Raw genomic sequence first — 13,060 nt, 5'->3', positions numbered from 1 at the left:
GTAGTATGAGAATAGAATTAATGACCTGTAGCTGGCTGTTGTGATCACACCATGAGAATGTTGTCATAACACCAACATCTGCAAAATGAATATCCATAAGTAGGGCAAAGAAGTGGGAAATGCCAGCTTGCCAATGCCACACAGAATACACCAGTGCTCACAGAAATGTGAAGTTGCACCATCTCACCTGTGTCATTGGAAGTACTGACATATCACTGAAGTTCTGTTGTCCACATCCTCATCCTCTGCTGCCTCATCCTCACTGTCCTCTGGGTCCACAGCTGCCACAAGGGCATCACCTGTCTCCTCCTCTTGCAGAAAATGTACATGGCGACTGAGGACCAGGTTGTGCAACATGCAGTATGCCACTATTATCTAGCAGACCTTCTTGGGTGAGTAGCACAGGGATCCACCTGTCAGATGGAGGCACCTGAACCTGGCCTTCAGGAGGCCAAAGGTCCTTTCAATGTTCCTTCTGGTTTGCCCATGTGCCTCATTATAACGTTCTTCAGCCCTTGTCCTGGCATACCTCACAGGGGTCAGCAGCCGGGATAGGTTTGGGTAACTAGAGTCACCTGCAAATATTGAGGGACAACATTCAGCCACACACTAGCCTATATGGACAACACCATAGGCATACACCATCATATACTGGGTGGGAACCAGGGCTCACCTATTAGCCACACCCTGTGCCTCTGTAGTTGGGACTTCACATTTGGGATGCTGCTTTTCCTCAGGAGAAAGGCATCATGCACTAACCTTGGATACTTAGCATTGACGTGGGAGATGTACTGGTCCGCTGAGCACACCATCTGAACATTCATGGAGTAGAAACTCTTACGATTCCTGAACACCTGTTCATTCTGGCGGGCGGTACAAATGCAAAATGTGTTCCGTCAATCGCCCCAATTATATTGGGGATATTTCCCATTGCATAAAACCCGGCCTTCACAGTGGCCAAATCCTCAACCTGGAGGAAAACAATGTAGCTGCACATGTGTTTTATCAGGGCAGACAAGACTATTGCTAGCACCATTGAGAACATTGGCTGTGACATTCCTGATGCCAAGCCCACTGTCACTTGGAAAGAACCAGTTGCCAGGAAATGGAGCATTGATACAATCTGTCCAAGAGGGGGGATCTCAGTGGAATGATGGGTATCTGATATCAGGTCAGGTTCCAATTGGGCACACAGCACTATGATTGTGGCCCAGTCCAGTCTATAGGTGAGTATTCTGTGCCTGTCCTCCAGGGGTCTGTACACGGGGTATCTCTCCATCTTCCATTCATCCGCAGCGGTAGGTATCTAAGGGATACAAGAGTGAGTAGGCTGTCACAAACTGAACAATGGAGCCACAACAGCAGTCCACATCGTGCAAACATGTTATGGGACAGTGTAATTTATAAAGTATGTGCCTGTTGATCCTGTGACATAGCAAATATCGATAGGCCTGTTCACCCCCCCAGAAATGGCGACCACCTGTCCTGTGTGGAGGGACAGGTGGAAGTGAGGTATTGCCACCGACGTTGTACGCCGTGGCGGTAGGCGGTTGTGAACCACTGTGCAATTCCCCATTGGTTAATATTGGGACCTATGGGGAACAGTGGCCAATGGGGATGTACGCCAGCGGTGACAGTATGCACTGCCGCCGACGTGACCGCCATTTTCTGATTCCTCACTTGTTTCCTGACCTTCCATAGGAGAGGACCTACACTGCATGTGCCGCTGTGACCTGTGTCTGGAACCTACCATGGCCCATGTGACCGGGGAAAGGGCCCTAGCCTTCACTTCTGAGGAGTTGGAGCTGCTGGTGGATGGGGTCCTACCCCACTACAGACTGCTGTATGGGTCTCCAGACCAACAGGTGAGTACACTGTGGGGATGATGCATGTGGCATGAATGCATGGAGTTGTGTGTGAAATACTCGTGTAAGGGGGGGTGGGTGGATGTCCTCTTGGCGGTGTACATGTTGTGGGCTGGGCTATGTGTGTGCCAATGGTGATGCAAACAGGTATGGTGGGCCATTTGTGTGACAGGCTGGACTGTTTGTCTAATGGTGTTCTCCTGTGTGTATTGCCTCTGCAGGTCAGTGCCCATCAAGAGAAGGGAATATGGCATGCCATTGCCAAGGAGGTGCGGACCCTGGGGGTCTATAGCAGATGGAGCACCCACTGTCAGAAACAGTGGGAGGACCTGAGATGCTGGGAAGACCGCAGAGGCCTAGCTGCGGATGGCCTCCGAATGAGGAAGGAGTGCCTGTCGGACCATGACCCCCCTGATGGCCCATATACTGGTGGTGGCCTACCCTGAGCTGGATGGGCGCTTGAGGGCATCACAGCAGCCACAAGGGGGTGAGTACAGTGGCTATCATTACAACTTACGGCTGGTGGGGTAGTATCCGGGTGGTGGTTGTGTGTCCTTGGGTGCCCCTTGGCCAGGCCAGACACAACAGCGTAGGTCCTCTGGTGGCTAATGGTTTGAATGTAAAATACTGCTTACCTAGCTTGTTAGTATTCACTTCTGGGCAGGGCTGCATGGGTCCCAGGTGTGCTGCGGTTGGCGGTGTGTGCCCCTTCACATTCCTTGGTGACTAGCCGTTTCACTGGTAGTGCCATGCATAGTACGTAGGTCTGTTCCCTGCGTGTGAGGGTGCTGTGTACACCAACAGTGGTGTTGGTGCAGGCATTGACCCTGTGTATCCTTTGTCTCCATCCCCCCTTACGTGCATTATCATCATCTGGCAGAGAGCACCAGTGGGACTGAGGGCGAGGGGAACACCATGGTGGAGTCTGGAGGGGACAACGCAGACTCTGATACCTCCTCCGATGTGAGCTCCCTGGTGGTGGCGGACACCTCTGTGATCACCCCAGCTGCAGGTACAGCCGCCACCCCGTACCAGCACCGGCCTCCCAATAGCCCCTCAGCGAGTTGCCCGTGCCTGCTCACCAAGGAGGGTGAGCATCTCCTTCTCCCCAGGCACCTCAGGCCCTGCCCCAGTGAGCCCATCTACCCTGAGTGAGGAGGCTATTGACCTCCTGAGATCCATCTCTGTAGGGCAATCAACCATTGTGAATGCCGTCCAGGGGCTGGCATTCCTGATGCAGCAATGCAATGCATTCCTGGAGGACATTCACAGTGGATTGGCAGCCCAACAGAGATCGATTCAGGCTCTGGCCTCTTCTCTGATGGCAGCCATTGTAGCTGTTTCAGCCGTTCCCCCCTCCAACTTCCATTTCTCAGTCCTATTCTCCTCAACCCCAACCCATCCCAAGCACACAGACAGACACATATGCACACAAGACAACACCCAAGAGTGGCACAGGCAAACACAAGCACCACACTTCATCCCACAGGCACTCACATAAACACCATTCAGTTGCAGTCACAACAACATCCACTCTCTCCACTGTCTCCCCCTCCTCCTCTTCCTCCTCCTCCACCTCCCACCCAGTTACGTTTACACTCACACCTGTATGCACTACATCAATATCCACTACCAGCATCTTCACCACACCAAGCAGAACACACACCTCACTGGCAGACACCTCCACAACATCCATGCACGTGTTCCCTCTGTCCTCTCCCACCGTGTCTGTTGCCCCCCTCTAAAGGACACAAATGCAAGCACTCAGACACTCAACAGCCATCCACCTCACAACAGCATACAGCCTATGCACCTGCACCCAAATCCGGCTGACATACCATCTCCGACGACCACTCACTCATCCTCCACTCCCATTACTCCTCCCTCTTCCCACCCAAACATACCTAAAAATCGTTTCCTTTCCGCGATTGACCTCTTCCCTACCCCTACCCCCGTCCTGTATGTATGGGCAGGGTAGCAAGGACCAAGTCAAGAACCTCAGTCAAACAGACCAGGGGGACAATGGTAGCACCACCTACTCATGGTGGTAGGTATACCAGCCCAACAATACTGAAGAAGAAGGAGGCAGCACATCCTGGGATGAAAGGGAAGAGTCTGGCACCAGCTGTGAAGTAGGGGAAGGAGCCTGCACCAGCTGTGAAAAAGGGGAAGGAGCCTGCACCAGCTGTGAGGAAGGGGGAGGAGCCTGCACCAGCTGGGAAGAAGGGGAAGGAGTCTGCACCAGCTGGAAAGAAGGGGAAGGAGCATGCGCCAGCTGGAAAGAAGGGAAAGGAGCCTGCACCAGCAGGCAGAGGGGAGAAGAGCCCATCCACCCCTGCCAGGAAGGGTAAGGGATCCCCAACCCATGACCAGGAGGAGAGGAGGCAATCTAGGCCAGCGGAAACCGTCAGTCAAACACCGCCACCACCACCAGTTGTCACAGGGCCCCCACCACCATCTGTGGTTGTGCAGCCATCACAGAGTGCAGGGGCTGACCAGGAGCCTCCCCAAACCACAGCCACAGTGCAGCCATCAAAGAGTGCAGGGGTTGACCAGGAGCCTCCCCAACCACCACCACAGAAGCAGCTATCACAGAGTGCAGGGGCTGACAAGGAGCCTCCCCAACCTCCGCCACAATGCAGCCATCACAGAGTGCAGGGGCTGACCAGGAACCTCCCCCAACCACCGCCACAGTGCAGCCATCACGAAGTGCAGGGGCTGAGCAAAAGCCTCCAAAAACCACCACTAAAGTGCAGCCATCACAGAGTGCAGGGGCTGACCGAGAGCCTCCCCCAACCACCACCACAGTACAGCCATCACAGAGTGCAGGGGCTGACCAGGAGCCTCCCCCAACCACCACCTCAGTGTAGCCATCACCGCCAGTGGACGCCATGTAGTCCACCCTCCAGGGGCTACTGGCGGGCTGCCCCCCACAGAACCAATAGGCAAGTCAACCACTTGAGAGACTGTGGCCTTGCACTCTCCAGGACAAAGCAATGGGCATGTTGCCCCCACCAGAACCAGTGGGCAAGACACCCACTCCAGGGACTGTGGACTTGAACTCCCCAAGACAAAGCAATGGGCATGTTGCTGCCTCCAGAAGCAGTGGGCAAGACACCCACTCGAGGGACTGTGGCCTTGCACTCCCCAGGACAAAGCAATGGGCATGTTGCCCCCTCCAGAACCAGTGGGCAAGACACCCACTTGAGAGACTGTGGCCTTGCACTCCCCAGGACAAAACACAGGGCATGTTGACCCCTCCAAAACCAGTGGGCAAGACACCCACTTGAGAGACTGTGGCCTTGCACTCCCCAGGACAAAGCAATGGGCATGTTGCCCCCTCCAAAAGCAGTGGACTTGTTCCTGTATCCGGCTGTGGTGCCCCCCCTCCCCCTGAGGTGCCCACCTATTTGACAACTGATGCCCCTGCAGTGTTCTATCCGGATTGTTGCAGGATTCAAGTTGGGCCTTGGACTGTGCCCTGTGCCCATGTGAGTCATTTGATCTTTGGACTGGGCAGTGTCCCATTTTTAAGCAAGTGTACATATCTGTTTCATGGCCAAATCGGATTATTGATTTTTTTGCAAATTTTCAGGATCTAATTGTTTTTGTAATGCAGCTGGTTGTGTGTATGGTGTGTGTGTGTCGGGTGTGTGTTGTGCGTGTGTGTGTCACTCTCCTTTTCCTCCCACCCTCACTTGTGTGCTAGGCAGCTGTACTCACCTTCATTGACTTCGCCGGCATTTGTGTTCCAGGTGGAGCATAACGTAGAAGATCATCGGGAAGACTTGCAGTTCGGGTTCCATGTCGGCGTGGTTCTTCCCTGTGTCTCCAATGGTGAGTCCTTTTACTTTTGTTCTCTTTTTCCGCCAGGCTTTTGATGGCATTGATACCGCCCCGGAAAAGGTGGTAGTTTCCTGTGTCAAAATATGGTGGGGGGTACTTTGACTTCCGCCTGGGTGTTGGCAGCTACTGCAGTGCTGACTGTTGTTTCTGCCCTGGCGGTCGGTGTGGTACATTGGCTGTCTATGGGAGATATCACCTCCATGGTCATATTTTGGCAGTAATTACCGCCAGCCTATTGGCGGTATTACCGCCACTTTATCACCCACTGCCAGAGTCATATTGAGTGCCAAAATCTTTGTAAATCTGGGCATTTTTTTAATTTTTTTTATTTAGCAAAGGCTCACCCCGTGTTACTTTGAGAAATCTTTCAAAATTTATATTGGATAATGGATAAATTGATGTAAAGTAAACAGCTTCGTTCTTAACAGTCAACGCTGCATTACTCTGAATCATATATCTGTGGGCTCCAACACAGTGTAATATCACACTAAAACGGGAACAAATAAACATGAAAGTTACTTGCATTTCGTACACGTTTTGAAGATTTGATAAGCAATCATCATGTAAATGTAAGGATAAATTCCTGTTGGAAGCACCTCTTAGTGTGCACATGTAAGAGTCTGCAGAGACCAAAACTCAGTATTGGATGACCTTTTCAAGCCAACCTTTGTGGTATAAATAGCAGCTGACTGTACTTTATGCAGCTCTCTCCTGCTGGAAATATCTGTGCTGCATTTATATGTATAAATAAATTCGTTCACCCTTTATAGAATGTCTCTTGATAGGGTATATTTTTGTATTTATTTAATTTAATATAAAATGTACGTGTTGCCAACGTGTAAGATGAAATGACTCCATGTTAAAAAAAACTGACAGGCCAGAAATGAAAGAGGGAGGAAACGAGAAACCATATGGAGGGTTCTGTTTTTACGTTTTTGTTGCAAGCAATCAAAAAAATGTAATTAAAACTGTGGACGAAACTTAACTAACCCCACATTGACACTTTTTAAAAATGATTTTTTCTGTACCATCCACAACTGTCGAGAGATGCGACTATGTATTAACTTACATAAGGGAGCCTAACAAACTATGTGACTCCTGCTTTCTCTCTTCCACAGTCTGTGTTCATTCAAAATGCTTACCTATTTGTAAATAACCCTCCTAATGCGCCACCTATATCCAGGAGGAAAGTAAGCACTAAGGCGAAACTATTGGTTCAAGAAGCCCCATAAGTATTGTATCCACCTATTAACTAATTTGCATTATTTACACACCATATAGTAAAGTACATGAGGCATACAATTAAACGGATTCACTGTAAGGCATGGAGACACGTGCAGGTGCTGTGTGGCTGTCATTGCCTGCACAGTTCTTTTTTTCATTTCCCAGAACCGCACTGTTGGGAATTTCCAGCAAAGAGAGAGGGTAATGAATGTCCAAAAGTCGGTCGGATTTGCACACTATTTTTCTCATTTGTTGGTGCTTTTTCACAACCTCAGAATTAAATAACAATGATGAAGGCATACCTGGAACATCAAGTCTTTATCCATATTTGCCACACAGTATGAAGTCCATGAAAATGTTATTTAAATACCCTTTCTCATTATTTTACAATGCACTACCATTTTATTTACCAAATAAATCCTGCCAAAAGTGGAATGATTAAATGGGATATACCAATGCACAGGGGTGTTTTACGTTGACAGTGTGCTGGTCATCTCAAAGGCCCAGAGAGGTCTGAGCTTTAAAGTCAAAACAAATGTCCTTTATATCTTTAGAAGTGTCAAAATATGAGCCCTGAGGCCACATGGCTCTCTTTGTCCTCTTCCTATTCGATTACTCATTTTAATGGAAAGGTATAATGCACTCATACCGTTGGTTGCAATTGATCTGCATTCAAAGAATGGGTTGGGCTTTGTTCCACACACCTAAATTGTCATCACATATTAACGTGGTATCACAATGAGACTCCAAAAATGAGTAGACACAATGTATACACAGGTCCTCATTTATGAGGTTTTGGCACAGGGCACCACCGCAAGGATTCCTGCTGCGCTGCCCTGCTTCAAAATAAAATGGGAGGAATGTGCTGTATCGACTAGATACAGCAGAAACCTGTCCTTTCCCCCTGTGCTGGACACAATGGGCTGCCATGCGCCAATGAAGGTACTCTTCCACCATGGTGCAAGGCAGTCTGTGTTGCAGGGATGATTGTTTTTGTTCAGGAAGGGACACCTTCCTGCACAAACACATTCAATGGAGACCTTTTCCTCCTTCTAGGTGTGCTGTAAAATGCAGCACACATACAGGACAAAACGAAGAGAAATACAATTATTTCTCCTGGTTGTGCTTCCCCTGGTGAGGCAAAGGCTTTTGACGCACTCCCAGGTGTACAAAATCATGTAAATGGGAATGTGTCAAATGCCATGGGTGTTACCTGGAAACACCTACTGTAGCACCCATTGCATGCCTCCCTATCACAGAACGAGGCAAAGCAGCAACTACGCTGTGTTGCCTCATTCCATATCTGCAATACTATGAAAAGCCACGCAGGGTGGCTTTACAGAGCCTTGTAGATATGGTGCTGCACTGTGTGTCACAGAAGTGTAAAAAAATCGATGCTCCGGTGGCCCACAAGGGCTTGTAAATAAGCCTCCAAGTGCACTAAAATGTTTATAACACATGTTTAGCAACCTCGTTTCCACACACTTGTTTGCTCTGAATGACACAATAGTTTAATTCCATACTTATGTTTTGCAGCCCGCAGTTGTATATCAATAGTCATTCGGTCACTTGATCATGCTGCCATTGAATATAGAACGACCACTTATTAGATGAAGGTCTATTAGAACAGAAGCATAGTAAATCTTCATTTCCACACCCCACTCCTCTTCAATCGCGCTGAACAAATCGCAGTCACACATTTTCATTTGTAAAACCTAGAGAAACATAACAGTAACAAAAGGCATTCAAGGAAATATGCCACACTTGTTAGATATATGTCTGTGCATATGGTGTGCCAATTGTGTTTATATGCCTCAAAATAGCTTTGTACTTCTAAGACCCAAATGCACACATACAGATATCTGAGAAACAACTATTTATAAGGAGTGAGCGAGAGAGAATTGAGCAGTGGCACTGATGCGCCACTCTCTACATATAAATCTTGCTATGTATTCATGGCGCAGTCCCTGATTCATCGACATTAAGAATGTGTCTTTCATAATTTGGTATAACTGGTGTGTTGCCTGGAGAGTATTAAGGTACACGGTCCAATTGACTCAAGTCACGCAGGTGGAGACCCCCGATTTTGGAAGCTAAAACCTTTTTATTTTGGCGGTCTAACTCGTTAAACTGTCTCTGCTTCAAAAAAGTAAACGGAGTGTGGTCCCCTTCCCGCGGCCCCTATTAAGTTTCCCGCTAGGTCAGTGGGCGGACACAGCCCACAGCATTGACACCAGTCCATAATGGAACCGGCAGCAACGTTGCAGTGCGTAGGATCCACCACTATTGCGTCAGGCCCCAGGGCATGGTGTCCCAGGGGCCAAAGTCCTGCTCTGGGACAGGGCCCCTCATATACCCCCACCCCACTGGAAAATAAATAAAGAGTAGTGAACCCAAGGGCTCCGACCTACCCCAGTCATACCTTTTAAATGTGCAGCAAAGCCCCCTCTTCCATGTTTCTCAGCCTCAGGTCAAAGGTAAAATCTGCATATCTAGGACCCCATTGGTCTGATTTTAAATACCTTGGACTTTTTCTCCTGATGTTCTGCTCTAACTACCAGGACAATTTATTTTCAAAAAGCCTCCGCCCTCTGTCAGGGCACAGTTTTGTGTTGGTGTCTTTCACCAGCTGTCATTGGTCAGTGTGAAGAATCCATGTCACAGTCGCGAAGAGCCCAAACCTCTTGAGGATCAAGACTCACTCCAACAGAGGTCATCAGCAGGGCTCAGTCTGGTCTGGTAGGTGCTGGTCAGCACGGCAGTTGCAAAGTTGTTGTCTCTATGTAGCTCAAGCAGGAGCTCAGCAGCTGACCCTTGGAATCACTTCTGGTAAGTTGGCTTCAAGGAAAGCAGGACCTATCTTCCTTCTTCAGATAGTAGGGCAGTCCTAATGACCCTTCCAAAAGTACAGAAGTGTTCTGATGAGAGGATCTGAGGGTGGGTACTAAACATGATACATCTTCTCCCCTCAGATTAGGAATTACAGTTTAAAGGCAATACAAGGAATTTCCAAAGCTGGCCCATGAGAGGGGCAGGCCTCACTGTAATGAACAAGGACTTTGAGGAGTTATTCATTACCAGGCGATTCAAGTATATGTTCTGAGTTTTGCTTATATGGCACCCTGCCCTATTGGCCAACTAGGGCTTACCTTAGGGGTGACTTAAATGTAAGAAAAGAAGAGATTAAGGGGGTCTTATGAACACGGCAGTGGTTACCACTGTGTTCATGCTGTCAGTCATTTTACTGACTGCCAGCCCCCTTGAGACCCTGCTGGCCGCATTATGAACATTCTGCTGGGCCGGGGACATTGCCGACGGCTCCACATGGAGCCACCGTCAATGCCGTTGTGCGGCGGGTGCCGCAGCACCCGTCGCACAGATCACTGCCCGTAAATTAGTGACCTGCACGATGGGGCACTGCACGGGGGCCGCTTCACTGCCCATGCCAAGTTCATGGGCAGTGCAGGGGCCACCAGGGGAGCCCCTGAGCACCCTTCCACCAGCTTTTCCCTGGTGGGGGAAGCCGCCAGGGAAAGGCTGGAGGAAAGGGATCATTATCTGGAGGGCAGCACTGCTTGCTGCGCTGCCCTGGCGGATAATGATTTCTGCCATCGTCAGGCTGCCTTTCGGTGGTAGCCTGGTGGTGGTGGACGGCCGCCTGTGGCGGTCGCCACAGCCTTCATTATTTGGCGGCTCAGACCGCCATGCCGGTCATTACCGCCGCCACCGGCATGGCGGTCTCAGCCGCCAATGTTCATAGAGAGGGCCTAAGGCTTCGTAGATGTTTTAAATGCCATGTCAGGGTGGCAGTTGGACTGTGCACACACTGCAGTGGCAGGCCTAAGACATGTTTACAGGGCTACCTGAGTGGGTGGCACAATCAGTGCTGCAGGCCCACTAGAAGCATTTAATGTACATGCCTAGGTATATGGTATACCATGCTACAAGAAATTTATAGGTAAAGTTAATATGCCAATTGTAAAGACACCAATGTTACCTTGTTTTAGGAGAGAGAGCACACGCACTTTAGCACTCTTTAGCAGTGGTAAAGTGCCAGAATCCTAAAGCCAAAAAAAAGAGGGTCCAAAAAAAAGGAGGAAAAAGGCAAAACGTTTAGGGATAACCCTGCTGAAAGGGCAATTTCCAACAGTAGCAAAGGGCAGGCAGGCCTAGGTGTTAGATGCATTTGCGAGCTGCAGATTAAACTTAGAAGTCAGGAAGAGGATAGGCAAGCCCTATGGCTACTCTTTGAAGCCGAGGAAAGCTGAATACAGCCCCACAGTATATCCTGCATATTAGTGAAAATCCTGGCCCCAAATGTTAATGCCCTTTTGTCCCCATGCCTAGAAGAAAAACATAAAACACCACAGGAGAGTGATTAAAATTTATTTGACTCTGGACACTGGCAGAAAGGCACATTTAGTTTAGGGAGAAAATGCCACTTTTATGAAGTGGTATTTTCAGAATAGTAACCTAAAAATCAACTTTACCACTAAACATGATTTTAAATTACAATTAATTTGAGTGGAAACAATATCTATTAGTCACAAACTGGAGTTATCACTAATTAAGAGTAGTAGGATAACCCAGTGTTAGTCTATTGGAGAGATAGGCTTACAACAGAGAAACATGGCTTTAGGAGTTTTTTGCTGTCAGGACATTAAAAACTTAAATATGCATGTCCTACTTTTTAAATGGCAGGCACCCTGCCCTATATGACTTTAGGGCCTACCTTAGGATTTACTTACAAGTATTAAAAAGAAAGCTTTAAACCTGACAAAAGGTTAATTTGTGAGATTGTAATAGCAATGTTAAACTGCACTATAGGCTGCAGTGGCAGGCCTTAGACATGTTTTAAAAGACAACTTTAGCAGGTGTCACAATTTGTGTTGCAGCCCACTAGTAGCATTTAATTTACAGATCCTGGCTATATGTAGCACCATTTACACAGTGCTTACAAGTAAATTAAAAGTACCAATCAGTATTGGCCATTTCATACCATGCTTTAGGGAGGCAGTGCTAGCATTTCACCACTGATTAGTAGGAAAAGGTGCATAGATTCCTAAAAGCCAAAACAAACTGGTTCTGCTAAGGAAGGCAAGGGAAGGCAAAAATCTGAGTTGACCCTACAAAAAAGGTCTGGCCCAACAGTTATACTCACACACAGTTAAGGTCCAAAAACAGGATGATCAAAAGCAAAATGTTTGATGGATGAAATGGGCAAAAACCATTTGCAAACTGCGCTGTCACTAGCTAAAACTACAGGAAGAACGAGCCATTGCTCATGGGTACTCTTGCCTAGTCAGTAGTGACAAGTGGAATGCTTTCTGACCAGACATACCATTTGCCAATGTTCTGCCACCAAAGAGATCTTCCACTGGACTTCGTATACAAAGACCACCCACTTAACTCAATCGTGAGGCCACTACTCCCACAGGGAATGCAGACTGCACTGAGAGCCCTCTTGGTTTCAGGTTGGATGCATATGGGACATTAAATGCCTAAATGACCTGAGCAGGTCTTGGTCCACCATTGCCCCTGGCCATGAAATTCCGCATCCACCCCACTCTTCCTGGCAAGGGTTCAGTCCCTCAGCACTGATGCCAACACAGAAGACTGGTCTAATTCCTGTCCGACAGGCCATTGGCTGTTCTCCCTCTGGACAGTACACAACCCAGTACCCCCAATCATCTGGACAACTACTGCCTAAAAATGCAGACACAGGCCAATCACATTACCTCTGATCCTCACCCACAGTAGATGTGAGCATATTTAGGTGCCACCAGAGGATTATACAACTTTGTCCTCAGATGATAGTGTAGAACGCAGAGCTAAAAATATATGTTTGTTGAACAGACAGCTCTGTATAAAAAAAGAGTCATCGAACTTCCAGCTTCCAAGGCCGATGTACTCCTTGGATTTAGAGATGCCACTTTTTCAAGGCCATAAATTTGATTCGTTTGAACTATCTTTTCATTTAATCGTATATCCAAAATGTGTATTCTAAATAGTTGCCTTCATCAGTGAACTAAAATGCAGTAGTTCTTGACCCAACTTCAATGTGTGATTGCAGTTATTGACCAATATCTTGTAATGTGGCTTCCGTGTTTGGGATGGTAAAGATA

The 13,060-nt window shown here is 48.2% G+C and overlaps 1 protein-coding gene across 1 annotated transcript in view; it reads right to left on the bottom strand.

Moving 5' to 3' along the window:
• PPP1R3A (protein phosphatase 1 regulatory subunit 3A) overlaps nucleotides 1-13,060 on the bottom strand; it is a 400,387-nt gene that overhangs the window by 119,533 nt on the left and 267,794 nt on the right. The window lies entirely within an intron of this gene.

Source organism: Pleurodeles waltl, chromosome 4_1 (assembly GCF_031143425.1).
Source record: "Pleurodeles waltl isolate 20211129_DDA chromosome 4_1, aPleWal1.hap1.20221129, whole genome shotgun sequence".
In the NCBI taxonomy this organism is placed as follows: Eukaryota; Metazoa; Chordata; class Amphibia; order Caudata; family Salamandridae; genus Pleurodeles; species Pleurodeles waltl.
This window is presented reverse-complemented; position numbering and strand designations above follow the sequence as displayed.